The following is a 23893-nucleotide window of genomic DNA, read 5'->3' as shown; positions in this document are numbered from 1 at the left end:
AGTAGTCTTATAATAGAACACTACCGAGTTCAGGTGGGGCACCATCAACGAGGATGTTGAAGTCTTGTGCATGAACTAGTATTCGCATAGCAACTCCTTTTCCTCAAACAAATCAATCAGTGGCTTGGTGTGCTAGGAATACATATAGAATGAAGGTTGCAAGTCTTCAAACCATAGAATACTTCACACATATGCATGACTGACTTGGGATGGTCCCGAAGGAAACAAAAATAAACTTTCTTGAATTCACGGCGGCAACTTACATCAAATGCACGTGAATTAGAGGAAGTCACTCCTTTCATCCAAACATATACCTCATGAGCGGAACATGAAGGCAATGCTTACAAACTTTCCAATACTAGTGTAATGTTCAACCTGAATCATGGGGGAGACAAAATGCTGCTGATGGGCTCAACAGCAACTCATCGAAACTTCCTTATCACTGGACTTCCACCATCATGTAAACACGGGGATAGCATTGGTCAGACCAAAAGATGTAATGGTGTATGCTCGAGGGATCAACCACGAGTAAGACAACATTACGAACATCGTTGGTTCTGATTTGACCTGACAATAGCCCATATTCAAGTCAAAGTTTTGACAAGGCAATAGATCCAACAACTGATCATGAAGACCAATCGATGGAGATATCATCTTTCTTCAACACACACACACACAAAAAGATATCCCTTAACATGAACTAAGTCAGACAAGCTTTTATCTTCCAACTCTCCAAGTTGTTGTCTAGCTCAACCAACTAGCTCAGGGATATCCAACACAGATTCTTGGAGAAGGGGTGATTTATAAGAAAACCAACTTTATCACGAACTCAACATAGCAGTCAGGTGACAACCAGGTAATACTTCCGAGAAGATCTTCAGAAAATCACGAACCACCGATATGTCACTAAGCTCGGGAACAATCTTGCTTTTCAAGGCAAGACGATGTGATCAAGAGAGCGAGGGACTGACAAAATCCTAACTCATTGATCGAAGAGTGCACCAGGAAAAATGGACTAGGTAGCGCGATCAGTCTTAGAAGGATAATTCAATAACTAGCACACTAAGAATGAGAGTATTGTCCATTAACTACCAAGCAACGGAATTGCTAGGAGTATAGATTTCACACATCATGATTCACTTGTCGTCGTGCCGTTTACAATTACACGGGAACCGAGGAATGAACAATGATGGTAAGAAGTATCACTGTGTCAAGAATTCATAAGAGGTGGTGCAATTCTCATGACATTCTTGGCATAAGATGGTAACACTCCAGGGTAGAACAGAACACAAGCTGGATTGGCATTTTGATCTGCGGGATACAACTACTTTGACCCAATCCTAGAAATGGATGAGGTACTGGAGTTTGCTTCTCCTAGTCACTCCGAAATAGAATGGCTTGACGGACCACAAGAACCACAGGCATCGATAACAGGAATGCACAACTAGTCCTGACTATCAATTGATAGGAAGAGGTCAGAATACAACTAAAGAGAGACAACTCAAAGGAACATACGATTATTTTGAGCTGTGGATGCATAGGTTGGTATGTCGAACAAGTTCAACATCTTTCTTCCGGATAACCCATGCAGAAGAAAAGGAGCTGGTAGATTCACAATATGAATGGAGTACTCCTCAAGAGCACCCTGGTTGTGATCTTTTGGTTCAAAAGAACTTCTACCATGATGGTTCATGGTATTTAGAAGAATGATATACCACGGACCTCGAAGACTATCACAAAGATTACTAATATCCTAAAGGTACGAGAAACACTATCAACACGAGGTAAGTAGAGTGGATCTTGGGTCAAGAACCCAGGAGTAGAATACCTACTACTAAATGGCATCACGGGATGCTTTCAAGAATGGTGGCTAGAATCATCACACCGGGAACACAAAACATGGCTAGATTACTAGGTGACTCCCTAAAACACCTAGGGTCATAATAATAGCCCCACATATATACCGAGGCAATAGAGTACCTCAACGCACCGGTTAGTGTGCTTATTCTGACCAAAAGGACATCGGGAACGGAAAGAAAGGATTTGCAAATGCATCAGACTATTTAGTAACCTGGGATGACTCGGACAGCATAATGGCTATAAATGCTCAAAAAGAATTGAGACATCCTGCAAAATGGTGGCATAACCACTCAACATCACAATATCAAGGTTCTGAGGCCAAATATGAACATACGAAGGTAGTAGAAACTGAACTGAGACTGGAAACTATCAATCCTATAAGTCTACGGATTAGTAACACGTCATCCTGATAGATAGATGAGAAGGCCTAGTTCTTAATCCCCGTAGAAAAGAAGAGGTTGACTTAGATCAGAAGGGCATAAGGTAAAGGAGTAAAAAAAGCCTTACGTTCCCTTCCACAATCAATTCCCTTATATAACTAAAGCATTTCTAGACTCGACTTTGACCAGTTTGGCTTGGTAATCCTACAGGTAGTCAGGCTCTGATACCAAAGCTATCAGGACCCCGATTCCAAGTCACATCGATCTAGCCGGTAACACCTCATATCACTTTGTGGCCTCACACACGGTATTCCCACGGGTGTCGCCTTAGCATGGCCGGGACCGTTTGCGCCTTTTGGCTCACATATATGATAGTGTTGTTAGCATCCATATGACAGAGAACCCGGGCCGACATGACTAGTCGTGAACCCAAAGTGGCACTAACTTACAGGGACAGGCATACATGAATCAACATCGAGCATGTCGGTCAGCAGCGTGCGAATCCGGGCTATAGCACTGGGCTAACAGGACTCCGGAACCCGGGCTGTAGCAGGCTAGGCAGGACTCCAGATGTCACTGCTTGACATTTCCCCGAAGGGACAGACACATGAACGAAGTGAATCACATGCCGGCCGGTCAAGTGTTCCGGAGCAGTAGTGCTGGGCTAGCAGGACTCTGGTGAACTGGGCTGTAGCAGACTACTATGGCTCATGGAAGCACAAGACTACATTTCCCTATAAGAGAGGCTACCAAGGATAAACGACTAGGTTGTCGGATCCCACACATACCAAGCATTTCAATCATACACACAATATACTCGATATGTTTAAATACAACATGGCATCACAACATAACTCTACGACTCAAGTATTTATTCATTAGGCTCCGAGGAGCGAGATATTACAAACATGGGTCTCATGACCCAACATTCAGAGCATACAAGTCAAAGCACATGCGGAAGCTTAACATGTCTGGGTACATACATCTACAAATGAAAAAGGCTGAGAAGGCTGACTATCTGCCAGATCCTGCCGAGGGCACAAGATCGTAGCTGAGGTATCAAGCTAAACGTCGAAGTCCACACGGATCTACTAGCGAGACTGACGTCTCTCTGCAAAACATAAAATAGGCAAACGTGAGTACAAATGTACCCAGCAAGACTTACATCAGAACTAACTACATATGCATCAGTATCAGCAAAGGGGTAGTGGAGTTTAACTGTAGAAAGCCAGCTTTGACTCAGTGGCTAACCTGAACTACGACTGCAAGCAACTCTTTTGAGGTGGCGCACACGAGTCCACATATTCACCATATCAATACACCACTATGGATCCGCTCCCGACTCCCTGCGAGAACGCCATCCATAGCACTCACGCTTATCTTGCGCATTTTATAGTATCCACTTTCACTTGTCTATGAACTGTTATAGGAAACCCAGAAGTCCTTTACCGCGGACACAACTATTCGAATAGATCATTTATAACCCTGCAGGGGTGTACTTCTTCACACACGCTCTCGCCACTTACCACCATGTACACGTTGTGTATCTCGGCAACCTTCAAGAGGAAGCCTGGCGAGGGAATCGGCCACGACCTGACTAACCACACAAGTCTCTAGTCCAGGTTTATCGCCTATTTGGGTTCCATCCGCGAGGAGATCCGCCCGGAGTTTCGCTCACAGCCCCAAACGATGTGTGCAGGGTTCCCGAGACACCAAACGGGCGCCCGGTACACCGTGCCACGGTGTATCTACCGCATCATAGCCCACCCCTAGGGTCAGCGCTGTCGGATTTTGGGTTCCGACAGACCCTTGAGGTTCGAACACTGGGGTGCGCGTGGAGATTTCACCTTCTACCTACCTGCACCCCTCCGCCTCACTAAGATCTAAGCTATGGAAAGAACAGCACAAGAGACACAGGATTTATACTGGTTCGGGCCACCGTTGTGGTGTAATACCCTACTCCAGTGTGTGGTGTGGTGGATTGCCTCTTGGGCTGATGATGATGAGCAATACAAGGAAGAACAGCCTCGCGAGGGTCTGTTCTTGGTTGGGGGATGAACTGCTAGGAGGAGTTCAGTCACCCCTCTCTCTCTCTCTCTCTCTCTTCTTGATTCTCTCTCTGATTTCGATCCGATCTCAGCTTGTTTTGGGGTTGGCCGATTCTAGATCCCTCTACCCTGTGGGTGGCTAGTCCTATTTATAGGCAAAGGCCCTGGGCCTCTTCCCAAAAATTGAGCTTGAAGGGCGCCAACAATTGGCCATTTTGAAGGGGAACATCTGGTACACTTATCCTGACTAAAGTTGGTCCTCGCCTGCCAAAGGCTCTGGTGGTGACACTGGCTTGGGCTCCACAATGACTTCCTCCCTGCCGTTGGACTTGTCTTGGTCTCGTTGCACCGAAACGGGTGCCTTTGCTTGATGCTCTCGTCTGCGCTTGCTCCCTTTGCACAAAAGAGGAAAGGAGGACACTGCGCGGGCTGGCACCCGCCTGACACCCTTGGTCGTCATGGCTTGCATCACGGGCACCTCATGAGGTACCCCGCCTTGATCTCTCCGCCTCCTCGCGAGCCAGCCTGATGAGGCCGTGCCTAAGGAAGCTCCGTGTCGTCCGCCCCGCGAGGCTTGGCCCCTCGAGAGGGTCTTGGGTCTGTGTTGATGAAGATGGGCCGTGCTGGGCCCCCCTTTGAGCCACGCCGCAGGCCGCAGGCAGGCAAGTCTGGGGACCCCCGTTCCCAGAATGCTGACAGTAGCCCCCGGGCCCAAGGCGCGCCCGGACTTGGCCGTGAAGGGAGGCGCAAGGGAAAGTGCGAAGCGCCGCGGGCCCTAACAGCCTGTGGCCTTGGGCGCCGCGTGGCGGTTGATTGGACGTGGGCGTCTCCACTTCCCCACGGCGCCTCGGCAACTGCACGGATTGGACAAGTCCCTGCATGCAAAGCAGTTCATGATTACCTGCGATCGTGGAGGTCGGCGGTTGGTCTTCGCCGGCCATAAGTACGGAACGGCGCGCGCCCTTCCATTCCATCCCTTCTTGCTTCTCCTTCTTCCCGGTCCTTGCTCCGTCTTGCTGTGATGGCTCCAATCTGCCGGTTCTCGACGGCAGAGAAGGGAAAGGCTCCCCGAGAGGAACCAGACCTGCTCCCGCCGAAGAAACGGCTCGCCCTCCGCGGCCGGGACGAGGGGGCCCATCAGGTGGTGTCGAGGCCCTGGTCCGAGCGGCCACCGCCGGGGTTCCCGCTTCCCTTGTACGCCCACATCGAGGACTCTGAAGGAGTCGATGCCGATCGCCACGGGCGGCACCGCCGTCGGCGCCGACGGGTCACGAAGGTGTGGGTCGTCCCTCCTGGGGTCCACACCGAGGGTTCCTCCCGAGAGTTCGTGCTCCACGCCGCCATGCCTCCTCAGTCTTGGATTCGCCTTCCTCCCTTCTTCGCCTCCATCATCCCGCAGGGAGAACTCCTGGAGCTTTGGCTGTAGCACGCCGGCTGCAGCACCCTCACGATCGAGGCAGAGGTCGCGGTCGTTGCCCCTGGCGAGGTCTTCATGACTCGAGGCTGGAGCAAGATCGCCCGGTTTTGCAGGACAAGAGGCGCCTTCGCGATCCACTTGGAGTACGACGGTGCTTCGGTGATGTTCTTCAAGGTCTTCGATGCGAACGGGCGCCGGGTGGAGTACTGCCCCGGGAGAGGTGGTCGGGACCCTGCTACAGCGAGGACTGGGCCCGCCGACCGCTCCCTTGGCGGCTGCTCAGGGGGCGGAGGCGTCGAAGGGTCCACCGACTCCGGCGAGCTCTTCGCGACTCCAGAGACGGGCGACGACAGCTACGAGCCGGCGCCGCTCCTGGAGCAGGGCGGGCTCGTCAGGCCGTCACCGATTCTGATCTGGATGGGGTTGGTGCCGGTGCTTGACGGCCCGCTGTTGACGATGGCGTCTTTCATAGGGGCGTGTGTAGTTAGCGTCCTTTTAGGATCTGTTCCCTGCAAGGAATCAAAGACGCGTCCCGTGACGGCTTGTAAGGTGCCTGTGATCCTGTTTGTTAATATAACGCTTGTCGTAGAATTGTGCGAGTTGCTCATTCTGTCTTAGCTCAGTTCTCCCTTTCGAACCTCACGAGGGCTTGGTGCTCTCCGCCGACAGGTCCCAGTCCCAAGGCGGCTTCAGCCGTCGCTGGTATGCCAGGTCGCGATGCCGTGGTTAAGGCCAGGAGGTGAGCGACCCGGGGTCCGGTAAGAGCCCCTGAGTCGCGATGCTCAGGAGGTCCCCTTTGGCACTCAAGCAGCCGTCGTTCGGTGAGAAAGGAGAGCGGCGTCGCTAACACGGGATTTCATTTGGTGCGGGGATGGTGCCACGTTAGCTGGTGCTTCCGGGTGGTGACTTATCTCGAGAATCAGGGACCGCTCTCTGGTGTGTCGCCGGGTCCGTGCATCGGCAGGCGCGAGGTTTCTCGGCGAGGTCCTCGCGTGTCCCTCCCCTCTCGCCTTTGCTCCCCTTTCTGCTCTACGTCCTCGGGTCCCAGCCCTCTAGCGAGTCTCAGCCGTCGCTGGTATGCCAGGTCGCGATGCCGTGGACAAGGCCAGAGGGTGAGGGCTGGAGAGCCAGTAGGAGCCCTGAGTCGCGATGCTCAGGCACCCCCCCTTTAACGTGCAAGTGGTTCGCGCGGATGAGAGTGAAGGAGACACCGCAAGGGCCTCGCCTGACGCAGCTCCTTTAGGAGATCCTGTAGACCCATCATAGAAAGAACGAGGGGTTGCCATGACAATTAACAGTCAGCCGTTGGTTGCTTCCGAGGGGCGATGAGGCACTGAAGGCTTGATGAGGTGGCGCCATGCGGGGCTGCCGCGGCCAGAGCTCAGCCATTCAGGTTTGTCGGCGTTGCAAGGACGGACCCATGCGCAAGCGTCGTGCCGTTTGGGAGCAGTTCCGTCAGTTGGCGTCAGTTGAGCGGGCAACTAGGTCAAACACATTAGCCGCGAAGGAGTGGATTCATTCAAATAGATGCTGGGAAGGTGGACATTACTGGGTCAGGCCCGAGCGACTTGGGGATGATGCAGCCCGAGGGGCGCCCCAACAAGGTAAGCTAACAACATGAAATAAAAGGGATACATGCCGCAGGGACGAACCCACGCGGCCTGGGAATAATGCAGCCCTGGGGGGCGCTCCCAGCTGGAAATGAAACTTGAAAGATGTCACCTGATGATGTTGAGGACGAAGGAGTGTTGGTGTAGCAGACTCGGTGGGCTGCGGAAGCCGATCCTCACAAGCCCCCAGGCCCAGGGGCCTTGGGAGGCTTCGGAGGCGCTGGTGACTCCTCGCGGACCATCTCCATCTCCGCCAAGGCTATGGAACGCCTGGCCTCTTGAGCCTCCATGATACCCCTCATGAGGTGCTGGTACGTGGCAGCCACGTTCGGCAAGCCATAAGGCATGCGAACGTAGCTGTGGGTGGACCTTCGCAGCACCCCACTCGTGAGGGCCAGAGGCGCTCCAGAGAGGCGACTCGATTGAGCCCTGGTATGTCAATGCAGACGCGCAGCCCACCATCCTCGCCTGGATGGGGAGCCACAGCTGGTAGGCGGCGTCCGCCTTTCATGACTCTTGACTCCTGTAGTTCCTGAATGGCCTTGCTGACGAACTCCTGAGGGTCTGGCTCTCCTTGCCTTACTCCTTCTTGAGGGAAACATGCTTCGAAACACGCCTCCATGTGGTGCCCAAGCGCCTCCCTCGTGACCTTAGCCAGGTCGGTGGCCCTCCAGGGGAGAGCCCCTGAGCCCTGCCTGAGGAGGGCGCCGGGCGCGCTTTCCTATGCGATGGAAGGAGCTTCCCCCTGGGCAGGCGCGGGCCTTGAGGGGCCTGCCTCCTGAGGGGCCGGGCCGGACGATGTCTTCTTCTTCTTAGGGGCGGTCTCGGGAAGCCTCCTGCTTCTGCGATCCGGGTCTTCCAGTGATGCCGCCTGAAAGGCTCGTTCCAGGGAACACACCACGTCCTTCTCTTCACTGGGCACCGTGATGACTCCGCCACTTCATGGCATCTTGAGGACGTTATAGCCGTGGTGAGTTACGGCCATGAACTTGGCCAGCGCTAGGTACCCAAGGATGGCGTTGTACGGCAGGCGAATGTGAGCGACGTCGAAGTCGATGAGCTCGGTGCGGTAGTTGTCGCGTGCCTCGAAGGTTACAGGGAGGCGGACCTGCCCAATCGGGACCGTGGAGCCGTCGGTGACTCTGGAGAAAGGCTTGGTTGGTTGAAGCTGGTTGTAGGGCACTTGGAGATTGTTGATTGTTTCCACGGACAGGACGTTGAGCCCTGCCCCGCCATCGATGAGGGTCCTGGTGACCACCACGTTGCTGATGATTGGGGAACAAAGCATCGGGAGGACTCCGGCTGTGGCCGCACACTTGAGCTGATCTGCTGAGCTGAACGTGATGGCGCACACCAACCACCTGAGAGGGCGCGTGGGTTTGAGCTTGGGGAGGACTGCATTCACTTTGCGGGCGAACTGCTTGAAGATGCGTTGAGAGGCTGGGGCTTGAGCCCCGCCCAGGATGCAGGCGGTCGCGCGCGGCTCCTGGAAGCCCCCAGCCCCCTCGTCCTGATGGCAGTCCTCGTTTCTCCTTGGCTGCGGCGGCAGCGGAGGGAGGCCTGCGTTGCCTTGCGGGCGATCCTCGCGAGGCTGATCCCTCCAGTCTCCCTCACGAGGCGGGGCTTGCCAGCGATCCTCGCGAGGTCGATCGCGCCACCCTTGGCGCGGGTAGCGGTCTTCCCAGCGTCCTGCGTTCCTTCCTCCTCCTCGACCATAGCCCCGGTCACCGCGGTCGGGGCGACGGCCGATCCTTCCTTCTCGCACGGCTCAGAGCTCTTGACATTCGTTGGTGTTGTGGGTGTGGAGGTCGTGGTACACACAGTACCGACTGCCCTTGGAAGATTCGGGCTGATCTCTGCCCCGCTTGGTGTCTGGTTCTGCCGCGAGCACAGCATCCCCCTTGCGCTTCACATCCTTGGCCTTGGGCTTCGTCTCTTCTGGGTCTGCGGTAGGCAGCTCGAGGAGGGAGAGACGCCCTTCCTCAGCACTGGCGCACTTGGTTGCCAAGTTGAACAACTCCAAGGAAGTGCACAGGTCTTCATGCATCGCCAGCTCCTCCTTCATCTTGACATTGCGCACGCTGTCGGAGAAGGCTGAGATGATGGCCTCCTCGGTCACCTTTGGAATCTTGAGGCGTGTGTTGTTGAAGCGCTGGATGTACTTCTGCAGGGTCTCTCTGGGTTGTTGCTTGACACGGCGCATGTCGCTCACGGCGAGTGGCCGGTCGCAAGTACCTTGGAAGTTGGCGATGAAGCGGGTGCGCATCTCGTCCCAGGAGGAGATCGTGCCAGGAGCCAGGTTCAGGAGCCAGGTGCGGGCCCCGTCCTTGAGCGCCATGGGAAACTAGTTCGCCATGACCTTCTCGTCTCCGTTGGCAGCTTCGATGCCCAGCTCATAGAGCTGGAGGAACTCCGCAGGGTCGGCCGTGCCGTCATAACGAGGAGGCAGGTCTGGCTTGAACTTGCCGGGCCACGCGACGCTGCGTAGCTCGGTGGTGAAGGCACGGCAGCCTGCTGTGGCCACGGGAGGCCTTGGGTGACGGAGAGCTTGGTCTTGCATGTCCCCACGCACTGCAGTTGGGAGAAGCGCGGGGTCTTGACGTGCGGGAGCAGGAGCATGGTCGCGACGTGCTGGAGCAGGGAGGGCCCGGGTAGCTTCTTGCGGGCGAGGGACTTCTTGGCAGCTCTGCTCTTGCCGCGCTGGCACCTGATGGAGCGGGTTCCGCCTGGGGGCCGCGCGCCTTGGAGCCATGGCGCCTTCTTGAGGAGGAGGCGGCTGGGGCGCCCCCGGAGCTTCGTCGCCCGCGCGGGGCGGGGTGCGATGCAGCGGAACGGACGACGCAGGAGAGCCCCCTGCGGCGCGGACGAGCTCGGCGACGCGGTCGGGCCATTCTTCGTAGACGTCGTCGATGGGACGGTAGCGCAGGAGCTCGTTTGCCACGATGAGCGCAGCTCGAGCCTCCATGGGTGTGCGGAGCGCGCGGGGCGAAGAACCAGCTGGCGTGAGCGAGGGAGTAGCGGTGCGGCCGTCTTGCCGCACGGACGGATGCTGAGACGATGCTTGCTGCTCGTCCCCCGCAGGGCCGGTGGCGGCGTTGACGGCAGGTGACGGGGAACGGCGAGGACGCCCGCTGACAGGAGCCGTCCGGGCAACGCGGGAAGCGAGAGCGGCCCGGCGCTCGGCGCGGGCCCGACGAGCGTCAGACATGGACGCGATGGTCGGAGGAGAACGGGGTGGTGGAAGACAAATTCCGGCGCACCCCTACCTGGCGCCCCAAATGTCGGATTTCGGGTTCCAGCAGACCCTTGAGGTTCGAACACTAGGGTGCGCGCGGAGATTTCACCTTCTACCTACCTGCACCCCTCCGCCTCGCTAAAATCTAAGCTATGGAAAGAACAGCACAAGAGACACAGGGTTTATACAGGTTCGGGCCACCGTTGTGGTGTAATACCCTACTCCAGTGTGTGGTGTGGTGGATTGCCTCTTGGGCTGATGATGATGAGCAATACAAGGAAGAACAGCCTCGCGAGGGTCTGTTCTTGGTTGGGGGGATGAACTGCTGGGAGGAGTTCAGTCACCCCTCTCTCTCTCTCTCTTCTCGATTCTCTCTCTGATTTCGATCCGATCTCAGCTTGTTTCGGGGTTGGCCGATTCTAGATCCCTCTACCCTGTGGGTGGCTAGTCCTATTTATAGGCAAAGGCCCTGGGACTCTTCCCAAAAATTGAGCGGGAAGGGCGCCAACAATTGGCCATTTTGAAGGGGAACATCTGGTACACTTATCCTGACTAAAGTTGGTCCTCGCCTGCCAAAGGCTCTGGTTGTGACGCTCGCTTGGGCTCCACAATGACTTCCTCCCTGCTGTTGGACTGGTCTTGGTCTCGTTGCACCGAAACGGGTGCCTTTGCTTGATGCTCTCACCTGTGCTTGCTCCCTTTGCACCAAAGAGGAAAGGAGGACATTGCGCGGGCTGGCGCCCGCCTGGCACCCTTGGTCGTCATGGATTGCGTCACGGGCACCTCGTGAGGTACCCCGCCTTGATCTCTCCGCCTCCTCGCGAGCCAGCCTGATGAGGCCGTGCCTGAGGAAGCTCCGTGTCGTCCGCCCCGCGAGGCTTGGCCCCTCGCGAGGGTCTTGGGTCTGTGTTGATGAAGATGGGCCGTGATGGGCCCCCCTTTGAGCCACGCCGCAGGCAGGCAAGTCTGGGGACCCCCGTTCCCAGAACGCCGACAAGCGCTACGCACGGCCGCCAACAAATATCCTATAAACACCAGAAACTAGTTGCAACTCCTAGATAGAGGACTAGGGAAGTTAATAAGTCGAGAGGGTCAATTAAGGATCCCAATGAGTGGTAGTAGTTGTTCATGGATCACAAACACAAAACTCAGTTCCTGAGAACGGTTTCAATGAGACAACCCACCATGTACTCCTACATGGCCTCTCACCGCTACCTTTACCAAATCGTGTTCACACACTTAGCTCACACACAGTAGGACATGTTCATCACCATTCCAATTCATCCCCGATGAATCAGACCTAACTCAACTCTAAGCAGTAGCAAGCATGACAAACAAGCATGAATGAGTAGGCACATCAGGGCTCAAACAACTCCTACTCATGCTAGTGGGTTTCATCTATTTACTGTGGCAATGACAGGTCATGCAGAGGAAAAGGGGTTCAACTACCGCAGCATGTAACAGTTGAATCATTGTTGTCCTAATGTAGTAAAAGAGAGCAGTAGCGAGAGAGTGGGATTGTATAGGAATGAACAAGGGGTTTTTGCTTGCCTGGCACTTCTAAAGATAGTATAACTCTTCACGGTGTCATCGATCTCATCGTCGAAAACATCGTCTACCGAGGGGGAACAACCACCGGCAAACACAGAAAGAACACAATCAATGCAATGCACAATATGATGCATGATCATGACATGCCAACATGATGTGATTTGAGCTAATGCAGCTAGAAACATGTCAAATGGAGTTGGTTTGAACCCTAGGTTCAAATTCAAACTCCATATGTGAGGGTTTAGATGCCATTTATATGATTTGGCCTAAACAGCAGCCATAAGTTGTTCTAACATGCATGAAAATGGTACAGATGGATAGATTGGATTTTTCTGATCATTTTTCATATATAATTTATTTCATTTGGAGTTACGATTGATTTTCTATGATTTTTAGAAGTTTAGGCAATTTTCTGGATTTTCTGAATTATTTCAAATCCAGAAAATTATTAACTGCATCAGCATTGCGTCACTGTGACGTCAGCAGGTCAACTGTGGCTGACCAGGTCAAACCTAACCAGGGGGGTCCACTGGTCAGTCACACAGTGTTGTCTGGGTCACTAACAGGTGGGGTCAGGTCAACAGCCACGTATGTAAGTCAGCACTGGCGTGTGGGGTCGGTCAACGTGTGACATGGCCGGGTCAAACTGACCTGTAGGGCCCGTGTGGTTAGTTTAATCTAAACAAAAGCTAAACCAGAGTTAATTAGGCAACGGGGCCCACATGTCTATGAGTCTGTGGGTCATTAGCTTAGTGCTAATTAGTTGTTAGGCCGGAGTTTAGCCGCTGGCGACGAGCAGAGGCGGCGGCGTGGCTCGGGTTTAACCTACAGACTGCGGTTTGAGCCGCGGTTGGTCTCTATGGCTAGCTGGAGCTCGCACGCATCTATCGGTGGAAGTGGGAGGGCGCGAGGTAGCCGGAGTTGAGCACGGCGTCGACCTTGGCGGTGGCCGGAGTTCGGGTTAGTTTGGGCTCGGCGTTAGGGTGCTCGGGAGGAGGAGCTGGTGGGAGCGGCGTGCTCTTGGGAAGGCACCGAGCGCGTTGACGCGCTCAGGTGTGAGCTGTGGTGGCTAAAACGACGGCGGCATCATGGCCGGCAGCGACGAGCTTCGTCTTCGGTCGAAACGGCCGCTACAGTGATCGAGAGGCAAGGGGAAGAGGGGAATACGACGATGGAGCTCACAGCGGTTGCAGAGGGCATCGAAGCGGGCTCGGGGAAGGCCAGAAGGCGACGTATGGGCGCCGGCGATCTCGGGCGCTCGCGGTTGAAAACGGCGGCAACGAGGTCGAAGTAGGGCATTCCCAGCTGCGTGGCTTGACGAAGACGAAGAAGGCGATGGGGCGGAGCTCTAGGACACAGAAGCGAGGCGAGGGGAGCGTGGTGGGCACGGCTATGGCGAGCGGCGGCGACGAACCCGTTCGGTGGGTGGGAGAGAGAGGTCCAGGGAAGGGGGAACGCTCGAGAGCGAGAGAGAGGGAGGGCCAGGGGTGTGTGCCGACGTCAGAGGCGTCCAGGCCGTCGAGGGGGCAAGCAAGCAGGGTGGAGGTGGCGCACGTGTGCATGCCTGCGTCTGGCACACGTCCTCGTCCTCCTGGCAGAGGAGGAAGACGACATGGGGAGGCTGCTGGGCTGGGCCAGCCAGCTGGGCCGGCTTCTCTCCTGGGCCAGGTAAGCCAGGTGAGGTTCCTTTCTCTCTCTCCTTTCTGTTTTTCTTTTAATTTGTTTTTGTTCTGTGTTTTGAAATAGTAGAAATACTATTCCATTTAGGAAAAACCTGAAAATATTCAGAGGCATATTTGAAAATATTCTCAACAGCCTAATACCTTCAAGATTATTTGGGCATTTTAAAATATTTATACGATTTAAATTGCCCAAATGCAAATACTTATGGCTTGGTGCAAAAATCCAGAATAGCCTCCAAATATATGAAACCATTTTTGGCAGAGGGTTTAGCCAGGACCAAAGATGGTGAACATTTATGAAGGGCATTTGGGTTCATTGAAATTCCAATTGTTGGAACCTAGTATTTCAAAGGGGGTGTTGGGGTATTTCAAAGGACCAAAGAAAAAATTTAGACATGATGCACACATGACACTATCCTAGTGCAAACCAGAACTAGGGATGTGACAGGACACGTGCATGCACTCACAAACATAGCCAGGGCGGTTCACGCGCAAGGGTTGGAGTCATGTCGCGCCTGCGTAAAGTTTTGTTTAACTGATTTCTTTGCTCTGCCAACTGACAGGCGGGACCCATAAACCAGGTGACAATTTAACCAGTCAACAAAGTGCCACGTCGACTATGTGGCCGGTCAGTAGGGTGCAATACGGTGCTCTAGGAGGAGCTAGTGATCGTATAATCGCCGCAAAACTATATATAGTGAGCGTAAAGAGTGTATTGTTACATACGTTGACCGCCAGTGTATTTTTCTCATTTCAAATTAAGCATATTAATCGGAAGGGCAGCAGTATGGACTACTACTACTAGTAGTACTAGTACTGCTTTGATGTGTCCCGTCAACTCGCTGAACGAGGAGAAGCTTGCTTACTACGCCTCTCCCTCGCCCACGCGCGCGGTGCTTCGCAGGACGAGGAGAGGGTTTTGACTACAACGCCCTCTCCCTCTCCCTCTCCCTCTCCCTCGCCCTCGCCCTCGCCCTCGCGGTGGACGTGCAGCAGTTCAAACGGTGTCAGATTGCCAGAAGCATATTGTACTGTAGTATCATCATTGTTGGACCTTCCGAAGAGGCAAAGAGCCAAGTGCAAGGTTCACACGAGTACGAACTGTTGAACCTCCCGAAGAGTCAAAGAGCCAAGCGCAAGGTTTTATAGGAGTTGTCATCCTAGTAGGAGTGTACTACAACTATAGCGAACGATGCTACTGTATGATGCCGCCACGTCACGTATATCCAAAGCTGTGCCACCTTTTTTTCTCAAAGAGCATGTTGGAGACCATGCAACAACTACACAAGTTGCACGTACACATAACACATTTACTAGTAATAAATTCTAAAGGACAAATGCTAGTATGCCACACAAGTTCATCTCCAATTCATGTGATAAATTTCTGCACGACTAGTCTACATATATTCACAGCGCTACTGTTCACAATTACCGTACTCCACTTACATGTTATAGATGGGATACATGTCCTCCTCCAGGTTCCAGTCCCAGGTGTTCTTCATGGATCGCATGATCCATAGTGGTGGGCAACGGGAATCATTGTCGCAGCTTCCTAGTCCGGTTCCACACGATGGAGACTCATCCAAGCTGAAGCGGCATAAATCAGGGATAGCGTGTCCCAGCATGTTGTTCATCCGGCGGTGCGCACTGAAGACACAACCATGCTTCATGAACGAGAGGCCTTCCATGTCGTGCACAGAAGGTGGCATCCGCTTCACAATGGGGTAGCTGTCCCCGATGAAAAGCGAGTACTCTCCAAGAGTGTTCCTCGGCACCCACGTAGCATCACGGGGGTCGAACTCGGCGCCGTTCATCTGGTACACGCGGCATCCTAGATCTGGACACATGGTGACGTACATAGTCAAGGTCCATGCATAATAATGTTGTGCTCAAATATGGCGGTCAGTAATACTGTGCAGCAAATAGTACTACTCCAGTATAGAGGAACTGAGGAAGTAAAATAACCGGCTTATTATATATAGCCACTCTTGGCTACATGGATGAGATAGTAAGACATGGAAAAAACAAAAATGGTGGCAGCTAGTGGGTTCAAGTCTTCCAGGGCCTAGCTAGCTATACGCATCCTCCAAGGTAAAAGTACTCCTACTAGTACTACAAAGTATACTACTAGTACAACAATGAAAGAGAAGATGAGAGGGTTAAAAAATGGAATACCTGGGTAGATGATGATGGTCCGATCGTGGTAGATTGTGTGACCATGTTGCACATCAGTGGTACCATGGGTAACGACTGCTAAGATAGTTGATCCCAATATGCCAAAGTCAGCTACAAGGTTCCAGGTTAGACCGAATCGCGGATGCAAATGCACATCCAGGATCGGCGATCTTATTTTCATCGGGGGATGACTGGTCCCTGCAAAATAATGGATTACCATTAGGGATGCAAATGATGGTTTGTGCATTCCGTTTGTAATCTCCCGTACCGTAGGATGGCAACCAGATGAAACAAGTCACCTGGCTTGTCACCACGAAGATGCGGCCTAGATGGCGCACGGCGTCTTCGAACGTGTAGGGGTACAAATCTGCCGCCACCAACATGCGCCAGCCTCTGCCGTTAGTGCCTCTTGCATTGATGGCAATCCTTATGTCGAACACCGCGATGAGATAGTAATCGTCGTAGCCGCATCGCTTTGTCGGCGGGTCCGCAATTGCTATCTTCTTCAATCTCATGTAGGCATCATCATACGTATTCAAGCCCAGCCAGTCCGGAAGGCCGATCCCAATGGTGGAGAAGGGGTCTACCGGAACGGCCGCACTGCTGTAGATGTTGTGCAAAATGATGGTGGTATCCAGCCGGAGGTATGCAAGCCAATCTTCGTTGGCACTGACCCAGACCTATATATAAGACGGTGGGTAGCGGAGAAATTACGGGATGGAAATGGAATAACTAAGTACTACATGATCAAACTCCATTACTGACTTGCTCATCGGACAAAATCCGACTACCTCTCAACGTCGGCAACTCTAGCGGAGTCAACATGCAACCATGGCCAGGGAGCGGTGGACTGTTCGAAGGATTGTCCCATAGAAGAACCTTCTCCTCGAGGACGCATGGAGGACCAACAAGCATGGCCTGTTTAAGCAGCATCTTGAAAAAGTTGGTGCAGGAAGCACCGAGTCTTGTGGCGGTGAGGACGTCGGAGCGGCGTACGATTTCTCCCACAGGATTGTCGTCCAAGGTCTCCCAGCCCCGACAAGGAGGAGAACCGCCTGGCGAATCCATGGGAGCAGCGATGAACTGCCTTCTCTTCAGGGGGAGGGGAACTGGCGAGGAGGAGATAAGAGCGTAGTAACCGCAGGGCCTCGTCCCTTCCAACTTTAGATCGTTCCTCGGCGAAGGAGTGAGGCTATTATTTACTACTAGTACTCCCTCCGATTCTTTTTACTCTGTGCATAAGAGCAGACCCGGATACCAAGGCAGGGGCTCGCTGCATGCTTTCTGGACGGAAATACCCCTGGCGCATGGATGGGAGGAGCTAGCAACTATAAATGCCCCATGCAGCCCATTGGCCGTCCGCCCGCGTTCTCCTCTCTCTGCATGCTGCATGGATGTCTCCCTCTCTCTCACATGACTGCATGCGATGGTGCTGGCCTATGAGAAGCTCGCGTGGAGATAGCAATCTTCTCTCCAGAAGAGATTTTTTTGAAAGAAAGGGATTATGGAATGTTATGGGATTGCATTATACTATAAATAATAGCACTAGTAAGAAATATTTGGCACTAGGTAGTAGTTTTGGCGTGGATTAAGAAATTTTGGGTATGTTTTTGCCATTTTTTGTACATGCCAACTAGTGTCAAAAAACATCTTACATTATGTGACGGAGGAGTACGTACTCGTACTGTAGCAGTACTAGTACTACTTTTCTCAGCTAGTAGTGCGGTGTACTATACTTCTAGTCTAGTCTAGTATAGTGCGCCAGTTTTGAACTCTTGAATCTCAGAGCCAAGGAGCTACAGTTGGAAGTGGAGGGTACTACTATTCTCTAGAACCATCGCTGTACTATCAATGCAGGGGAAGTACACCTGTGTAGTGGCCTTGTGGGTACTCTCGGTGCTCTATTCAGCCGCTCCTCTCACGTAGCTGACCTACTCAGCTTGTAACATCCCAAAATTCTAAATTTTGGAATGTTATAATAAATAGATAGATTTGATTGATTGTTTGATTCATTGTCTGAAAGTGAGTGAATTCGAAACTTTTTGAAAGTTAAATGAGAGGGAATAAAAGGACTTTCCCAAACTTTCATTTTTCATTCTTGATCTCCGTGAATTCAAATTCTTTTCACCACAAAACCCTGGAGAGAAGATGACATGACTTCTTCCATTTATTTAAATGACAAGGGGTGTTGAAAATATTTGAATTTCATTTGGAAAATATTTCCAATTCTGAAACTTTATGCAACTCAACGATTTTCACGAGAGGAGATAAAATGACTTCTTCAAATTATATGAAATATGAGTTGGGAGTTTCAAAGGATCAAATTCAAAGTCTTTTTGGAATTATTTTCAATTTGGGTTATTTGAGTTTTATTCAAATTATTTTTCTCCAAAAAAATAATATATATGGAAATTAGGTAACATGATTCCCTACAATAGAAAATTGGAGAAAAATTTATTTGAAATCATTTTGGTATTTTTAAAATGATTTTGTTGGATTTTATTTGACCAGTAGCATTCTTTGAATTATCTGAATTTGTGTGAATTTTATTTAATGCTAGAAAAATGCCACGTTGTAGAAATTCTTTTTCTGAAAATTTTGATATATTATATGCCTAGGTTATTTTATTTTTATTTGGATTTATTTCATTTTGAAGTGTTTGTAAAAAAAACTTTCCCCGTGCCAGGCCGAGCCAACTGGGCCGAAGCCCAGCCAGCCGGCCCAGCGTCGCGCCCCGCTCGTCCCCGAGCTCGGGCGGACTCCCGCCGCCGCACGCCGCCGATTCCGCCTCGGCCTCCTCCTGCCCCCTTCTCCACGCACCGAGGCCGACCCCCACCCCTATAAAGCCGCAGCTCCGTCGCCCCTCTCCCCCTGCCGTGCCGCGCCGCCCCTCCCGCATCTCGCCGCCGCCCGCACCGCAAACCGCCGCTGCCGCTGCCAGATCCACGCCGTGCCGCCGCCACACGCTACCGCCGCCGCTGCACGCCCTGCGCCCCGCTCCGCCGCCCCGCGCCGCACGCCGTCCCTGCCTGGAGCCGCAGCCGCCCGAAGCCCGCAGCCGTCGCTGCCGGACTCGCCGCCGACCGCAAGCCCGCCGGTTTTCTCGTAAAACCGACAAACCGCACGAACCGGTAAAAAAAACCCGCATAAAACCCGACCCGGTTTTTCCCTTCGGTTTTCTGTTAAACGGTTTATTGTTTTAGGTTAATTTAATTAGAGATCGTTCACCCGTTAGTCCTCTGTAGCGAACTGTTTTCGTTCTGTAGGGTTCGGTTGCGAACGTTCACTATTTAGATTTTTCTTTTTTCTGTTTATTTACGTCAGGGGCCTATTCGTGATGAACTTTCTTTATAGTTTAGTCCCTGAACTTCAAATGATCATTACTTTTTACTCGTTAGTACAAATCCAACGAAACCAACGCCCACGTCTTCGTTCTGATCCCCTCTATCCAGTAATCCAACCCAAACATGTTTTTGAAATTTTAAAATTTGAATTAGACCAGATTTGTATTGAAACTTCGTTTGGTCATAACTTGAGTTTCGTAACTCCGTTTTAGTTGATTCTTTTTGCATATCGAAGCTCTTGACCTAAACTTTCTGATAAGACCAAATTCATATAATTTTGCTACTGTTAGAAATTGTTTTATGTTGCAAGAGTTATTTGCTTGGTTTTGAAGTTTTCCGAATCGTCTTCTTCGTTCTTTCTGATCTTTTGAGTGATTGCTTATGTGTGGTTACTATTGCTTGCTTACGATAGATTGACCGGAGTGTGAAGAGTAGAGCTATCAAGAGTTTTGAGTGTGAATCATCTTCATCAACATTGCAGGCAAGTTCACACTTTGATCATATCCCCTTCCATACCCAGTTTTTATGCATTAGTTTCACCCTCAAACATTGCATGAGTAGGATTGATAACATGTGGGTATTGGGAAGTAGTTGATCAGGTAGGAACCTATTGCCCTGCATTCAAACCTTGGGAGTTACTTTTACGTTATGCTTACATTGCCATGCTATGCTCGTAGACATGGATTGGGTTTTGAGAGTATTCATGACAAATGTGAGATTGTTAATTAATGGTTTATCTAAGGTGGCAACTTAAACACACATCTAGGTGGATTGAGGCACCTGGTTATTCTAGGATTGCCTGTCTAGGCACCTGGGTAGACCAGGATTGCCTGTTTTTTATGGACCGCCACCCAGGCTCAAAGGGATCATGAGATTATTCATACTAGAAACTTCCGTGTGCAGCCACAAGCTATTATGGGCTCTAGCATAGTTGATTAAGTCGTGCGAACTCTTACAGGGTAGACTAGCAGATGTAGGGGAAAGTAGGTGTAACGGTCTATCCATCGTAAGGTGCTAGCGCTTCTGAAAGACTATGTCTCGGTCATCCGTCTTCTCAAACACCATGTAGTGCGAGAAACTAAACGAGGCGATCGAGTCCTGTGGGGAAAAGTGCGCAAACCTCTGCAGAGTGTATAAACTAATCATGGTTAGCCGTATCCCCAGTTATGGACATCTTGAGTATCTAGTACTTGGATTATCATGTGAATCTCATCATGTTACTTTAAATTAAGTTTGTTGGGTTTAATGATGTTATTTAATTGGGATTGAGAATGCTGTCAACCATTCTCAATGTTCAACAACCACCATGATAGTTAAATAAAATTTATTCCTTTGCAGTAGGGAAAAATTGGCTTTACGCAAAACTATAACCATAGAGCTTTTCCACCAGCCAAATATGCATGTAGTGATAGCCTTTATTCATCATTCTCTATGGTGTGAATTTGCCAGTACATTCAATGTACTGACCCTTTGTGGCTGCAACGTCTCATGTTGTAGGATTATCTTACGACGAGTAAGTGATATGTTAGGGTTACGATTTCTACACTCAACTTTGCCGTTGGTGTTGATGGGAATCCACAACCTTGTTACTTCCGCTATTTGGATTGAGGTAATAGTATTTATGTTACTTATACATGTGATTTACCTCTGTTATAAATCCTCGAGTACTGTGTGTGTCAGCATACCGATCCAGGGATGACACTTAAGCACAGAGACTTGATCCATTCGGGTCGGGTCGCTACAAGATGGTATCAGAGCACATGTTGACTGTAGGACGTGACCCTAGAAACTGGCAAGCCCATAGCAAATATTTTTCTCTACAACTTTCCCTTTCAAAAGATCTTTTACATCTCTTCTCTTCTGAGCTTATTCAAAAATTCCCTTTAGTGAGACCATACCCCTTTCCCCTTTTGACCACACAAAGATTTGACGGATAAGACCAGTCCAAGAAGTACAAGATATTGGACAACTAAGACCGCTTCGGAATGAAGAGTATTTTCCGTGCATCTGAATAATGGAAATTACAACGGTTGAAGACCGAAGACTAGTAGAATTTGAAGGCTCTGAAGAATTCCCAGATTTGTATGACCTAGGAAGGCTACCCTTATGGAACTTGGCAGACTATGGAAGTTGTCAATACCCAAGATCATGGTGTATCGGAGAAAGACCGGAGCATGTAGAGTTAAGAACTCAAGGATTTGTCAAGAAACCCTAAGGCAGGAGATATCAACTATGGAATTATAGCTCATGTGAATGACAAGAGCAGAAACATGGTTATCCGTGATGTCATCGCCCGCTGATGCTATTGTCAGCGTGCTGAGTTAAGGATGCATTTCTTCAGAATGGATTTGATGGAAGAAGGCTGATGGAGCACCTATTAGTAAGATGAAGTTTTGACCTTAGCCGGTGTATCACCAGGATCTGGAGTGTTACATCAAGAAGTTAAGATGGATCTGCAGGAAGCAGTATTTGATGAGGAACCGTTTCGTGAAGAACTCAGGACCCAGAAGCTGAAAGTAGCCAAGCTGGAGGAGCTACAACCTCGAGATACCGGAGATTTGTCAGGAACTGAAGGACAGTAGGATCATGGTTCATGCGAAGGATGTTGAAACCAGAAGTTTGGAATGCAACTCCGGAATATTAAAGGACGTCACGAGAGACTTCGCGTCAACAGAGTTGATCTGGCAAAAGAACTTCAGAAAGACAAGCATGGTCGGAAGAAGCCATTGGAGGCATGAACAAGACTTGAAGAGTTATACGACCTTGAAGATTTATTGACCTTTAGAAGACCAAACCCCTTTCATATGCCTACGTTAGATGCGATGTTTGTGAGCTGTCATTTGTTTGATGTTTTCCCGACAGCCACAATAAAATCTGTCTTTTCAAAAACTTTTGTTTGTATTGTGTGTATCCCCCTTTGTCTCTCTTATCTCACCCCAAAACCCTTGGACGCAATAGAGGATGAATGGAGATGAGCTTGTATTTTCTGGACCGATGAGTCAATTGGACACGGACCAATGGATTCTGAACATGGAGGATCACAAGAAGAATAACCCTATAGTTGGAAAGGATATGATCCAGCATGCTCTTCGGTGCTTTGAAAGAGGTGCTGCTACTTGGTGGAGGATGTACCAAACCATCAATGGATGGCAAGGAGTAACCACTTGGAGAGAATTAAAATTAACTCTGCAAAGATCTCACCTTGTGTCCCAGAAGTTGAAACCTTATGGAAAGGATATGAAGAAACCTTGTGCATACAAGCTTTGTGGAGAAATAGGACACAACCATAAAGAACACAAGGATGAATGCCCAAATTGTGAAGGAAGTCACCCAGTTGAAGAATGCACAACTCGGAAGATTACTTGTTTCTTGTGTGAAGGGACTACCCACTATCCTGCTCAGTGTCACATTTACCCCATGGTACAACGAACCATCCAACAGAAGAAAGAAGAAATGAAAGGATCCCTCATGGAAATTTTAGAAGAAGTTGTGATGGAGGACACACCTAAAGAAGACCCGAGTAAACCCTGCACTAAGACTTGCTATTCGTGTGGAGAAGAAGGACACATCTCCCAAAATTGTTTGAATGGGGATCTAGTAGAATTCCCGACAGAGGAAGTAGAATATGACCCATAGGAAATAGAAGCCCTGATTGGAATGGAAAAGTCTAGGAAGAGAAGCAGATTGGATTCCAGGAAGGACCTGAGTCGTATCACCTGTTACAGGTGCAAGGAGACAGGGCACTACCTCAACAATTGCCCAAAAAGGAAACCTCGATACTTGTCAGAAGTAATATGTTTTCGTTGTAATGAAGCAGGGCACTTTGCCAGAGATTGTCCCAAAGAGAAGGAGACTTGTGATAAATATTTGAGTCTGGGAGAAGTATAGTAGTAGAAGTGAGAACATTTTCTTTTATATTGAGGTGTTGAGTTGAGACATGTAATGGAGAAGTGAGAGATTGTAATCATTTGAGAATGAATAAAGTAGCATCGTTGGTACAGATTTGGGTTTTATGAGTTGTTACTCTATGAAGAAGGATTTTGACCATTTTTGAGGATATGAGAAATATGGTCTATGGAAGATTTGTGCATTTTAAGGGTGGTAGTACCCTGTAAGAACCGTTGACCCCTGGAAAAGATAAGGATACTCCACTGAGTGGATTTCGGACAAAATGAATACGAGTTTTGTCTCGATATGTGTGATGCCCCAAGAGTATGTGGGATGAAGTTGGAGACCGTCAGTTGTTTGGACCAAATATGATCAAGGAGTCAAAAGAGAATGTTAAGTTGATTCGAGATAGACTGAAGGTAGCTCAGTCCAAGCAGAAGAGTTATGCAGACTCAAAAACTCAAGGAGGTAGTCTATGAAATTGGAGATAGAGCATGTCTTCGTGTGACCCCTCTACGAGGAGTTAAATGATTTGGAGTTAAGGGACAGTTAGCCCCGAGATTTGTAGGACCATACCGAGTTTTGGAGCGTATGGGAGAAGTGGCCAACAAGTTGGAGTCACCCGAAGGACTGTCAGGAGTTCATGATGTGTTTCACGTTTCTCAGTTGAAGAGTGCCATGCAGAGATGGCCAATATTTCCCT

Source organism: Triticum urartu, chromosome 6A, assembly GCF_056163025.1.
Source record: "Triticum urartu cultivar PI428250 chromosome 6A, HENAU_Tu73, whole genome shotgun sequence".
In the NCBI taxonomy this organism is placed as follows: domain Eukaryota; kingdom Viridiplantae; phylum Streptophyta; class Magnoliopsida; order Poales; family Poaceae; genus Triticum; species Triticum urartu.
Note: the sequence above shows the minus strand (reverse complement) of the source record.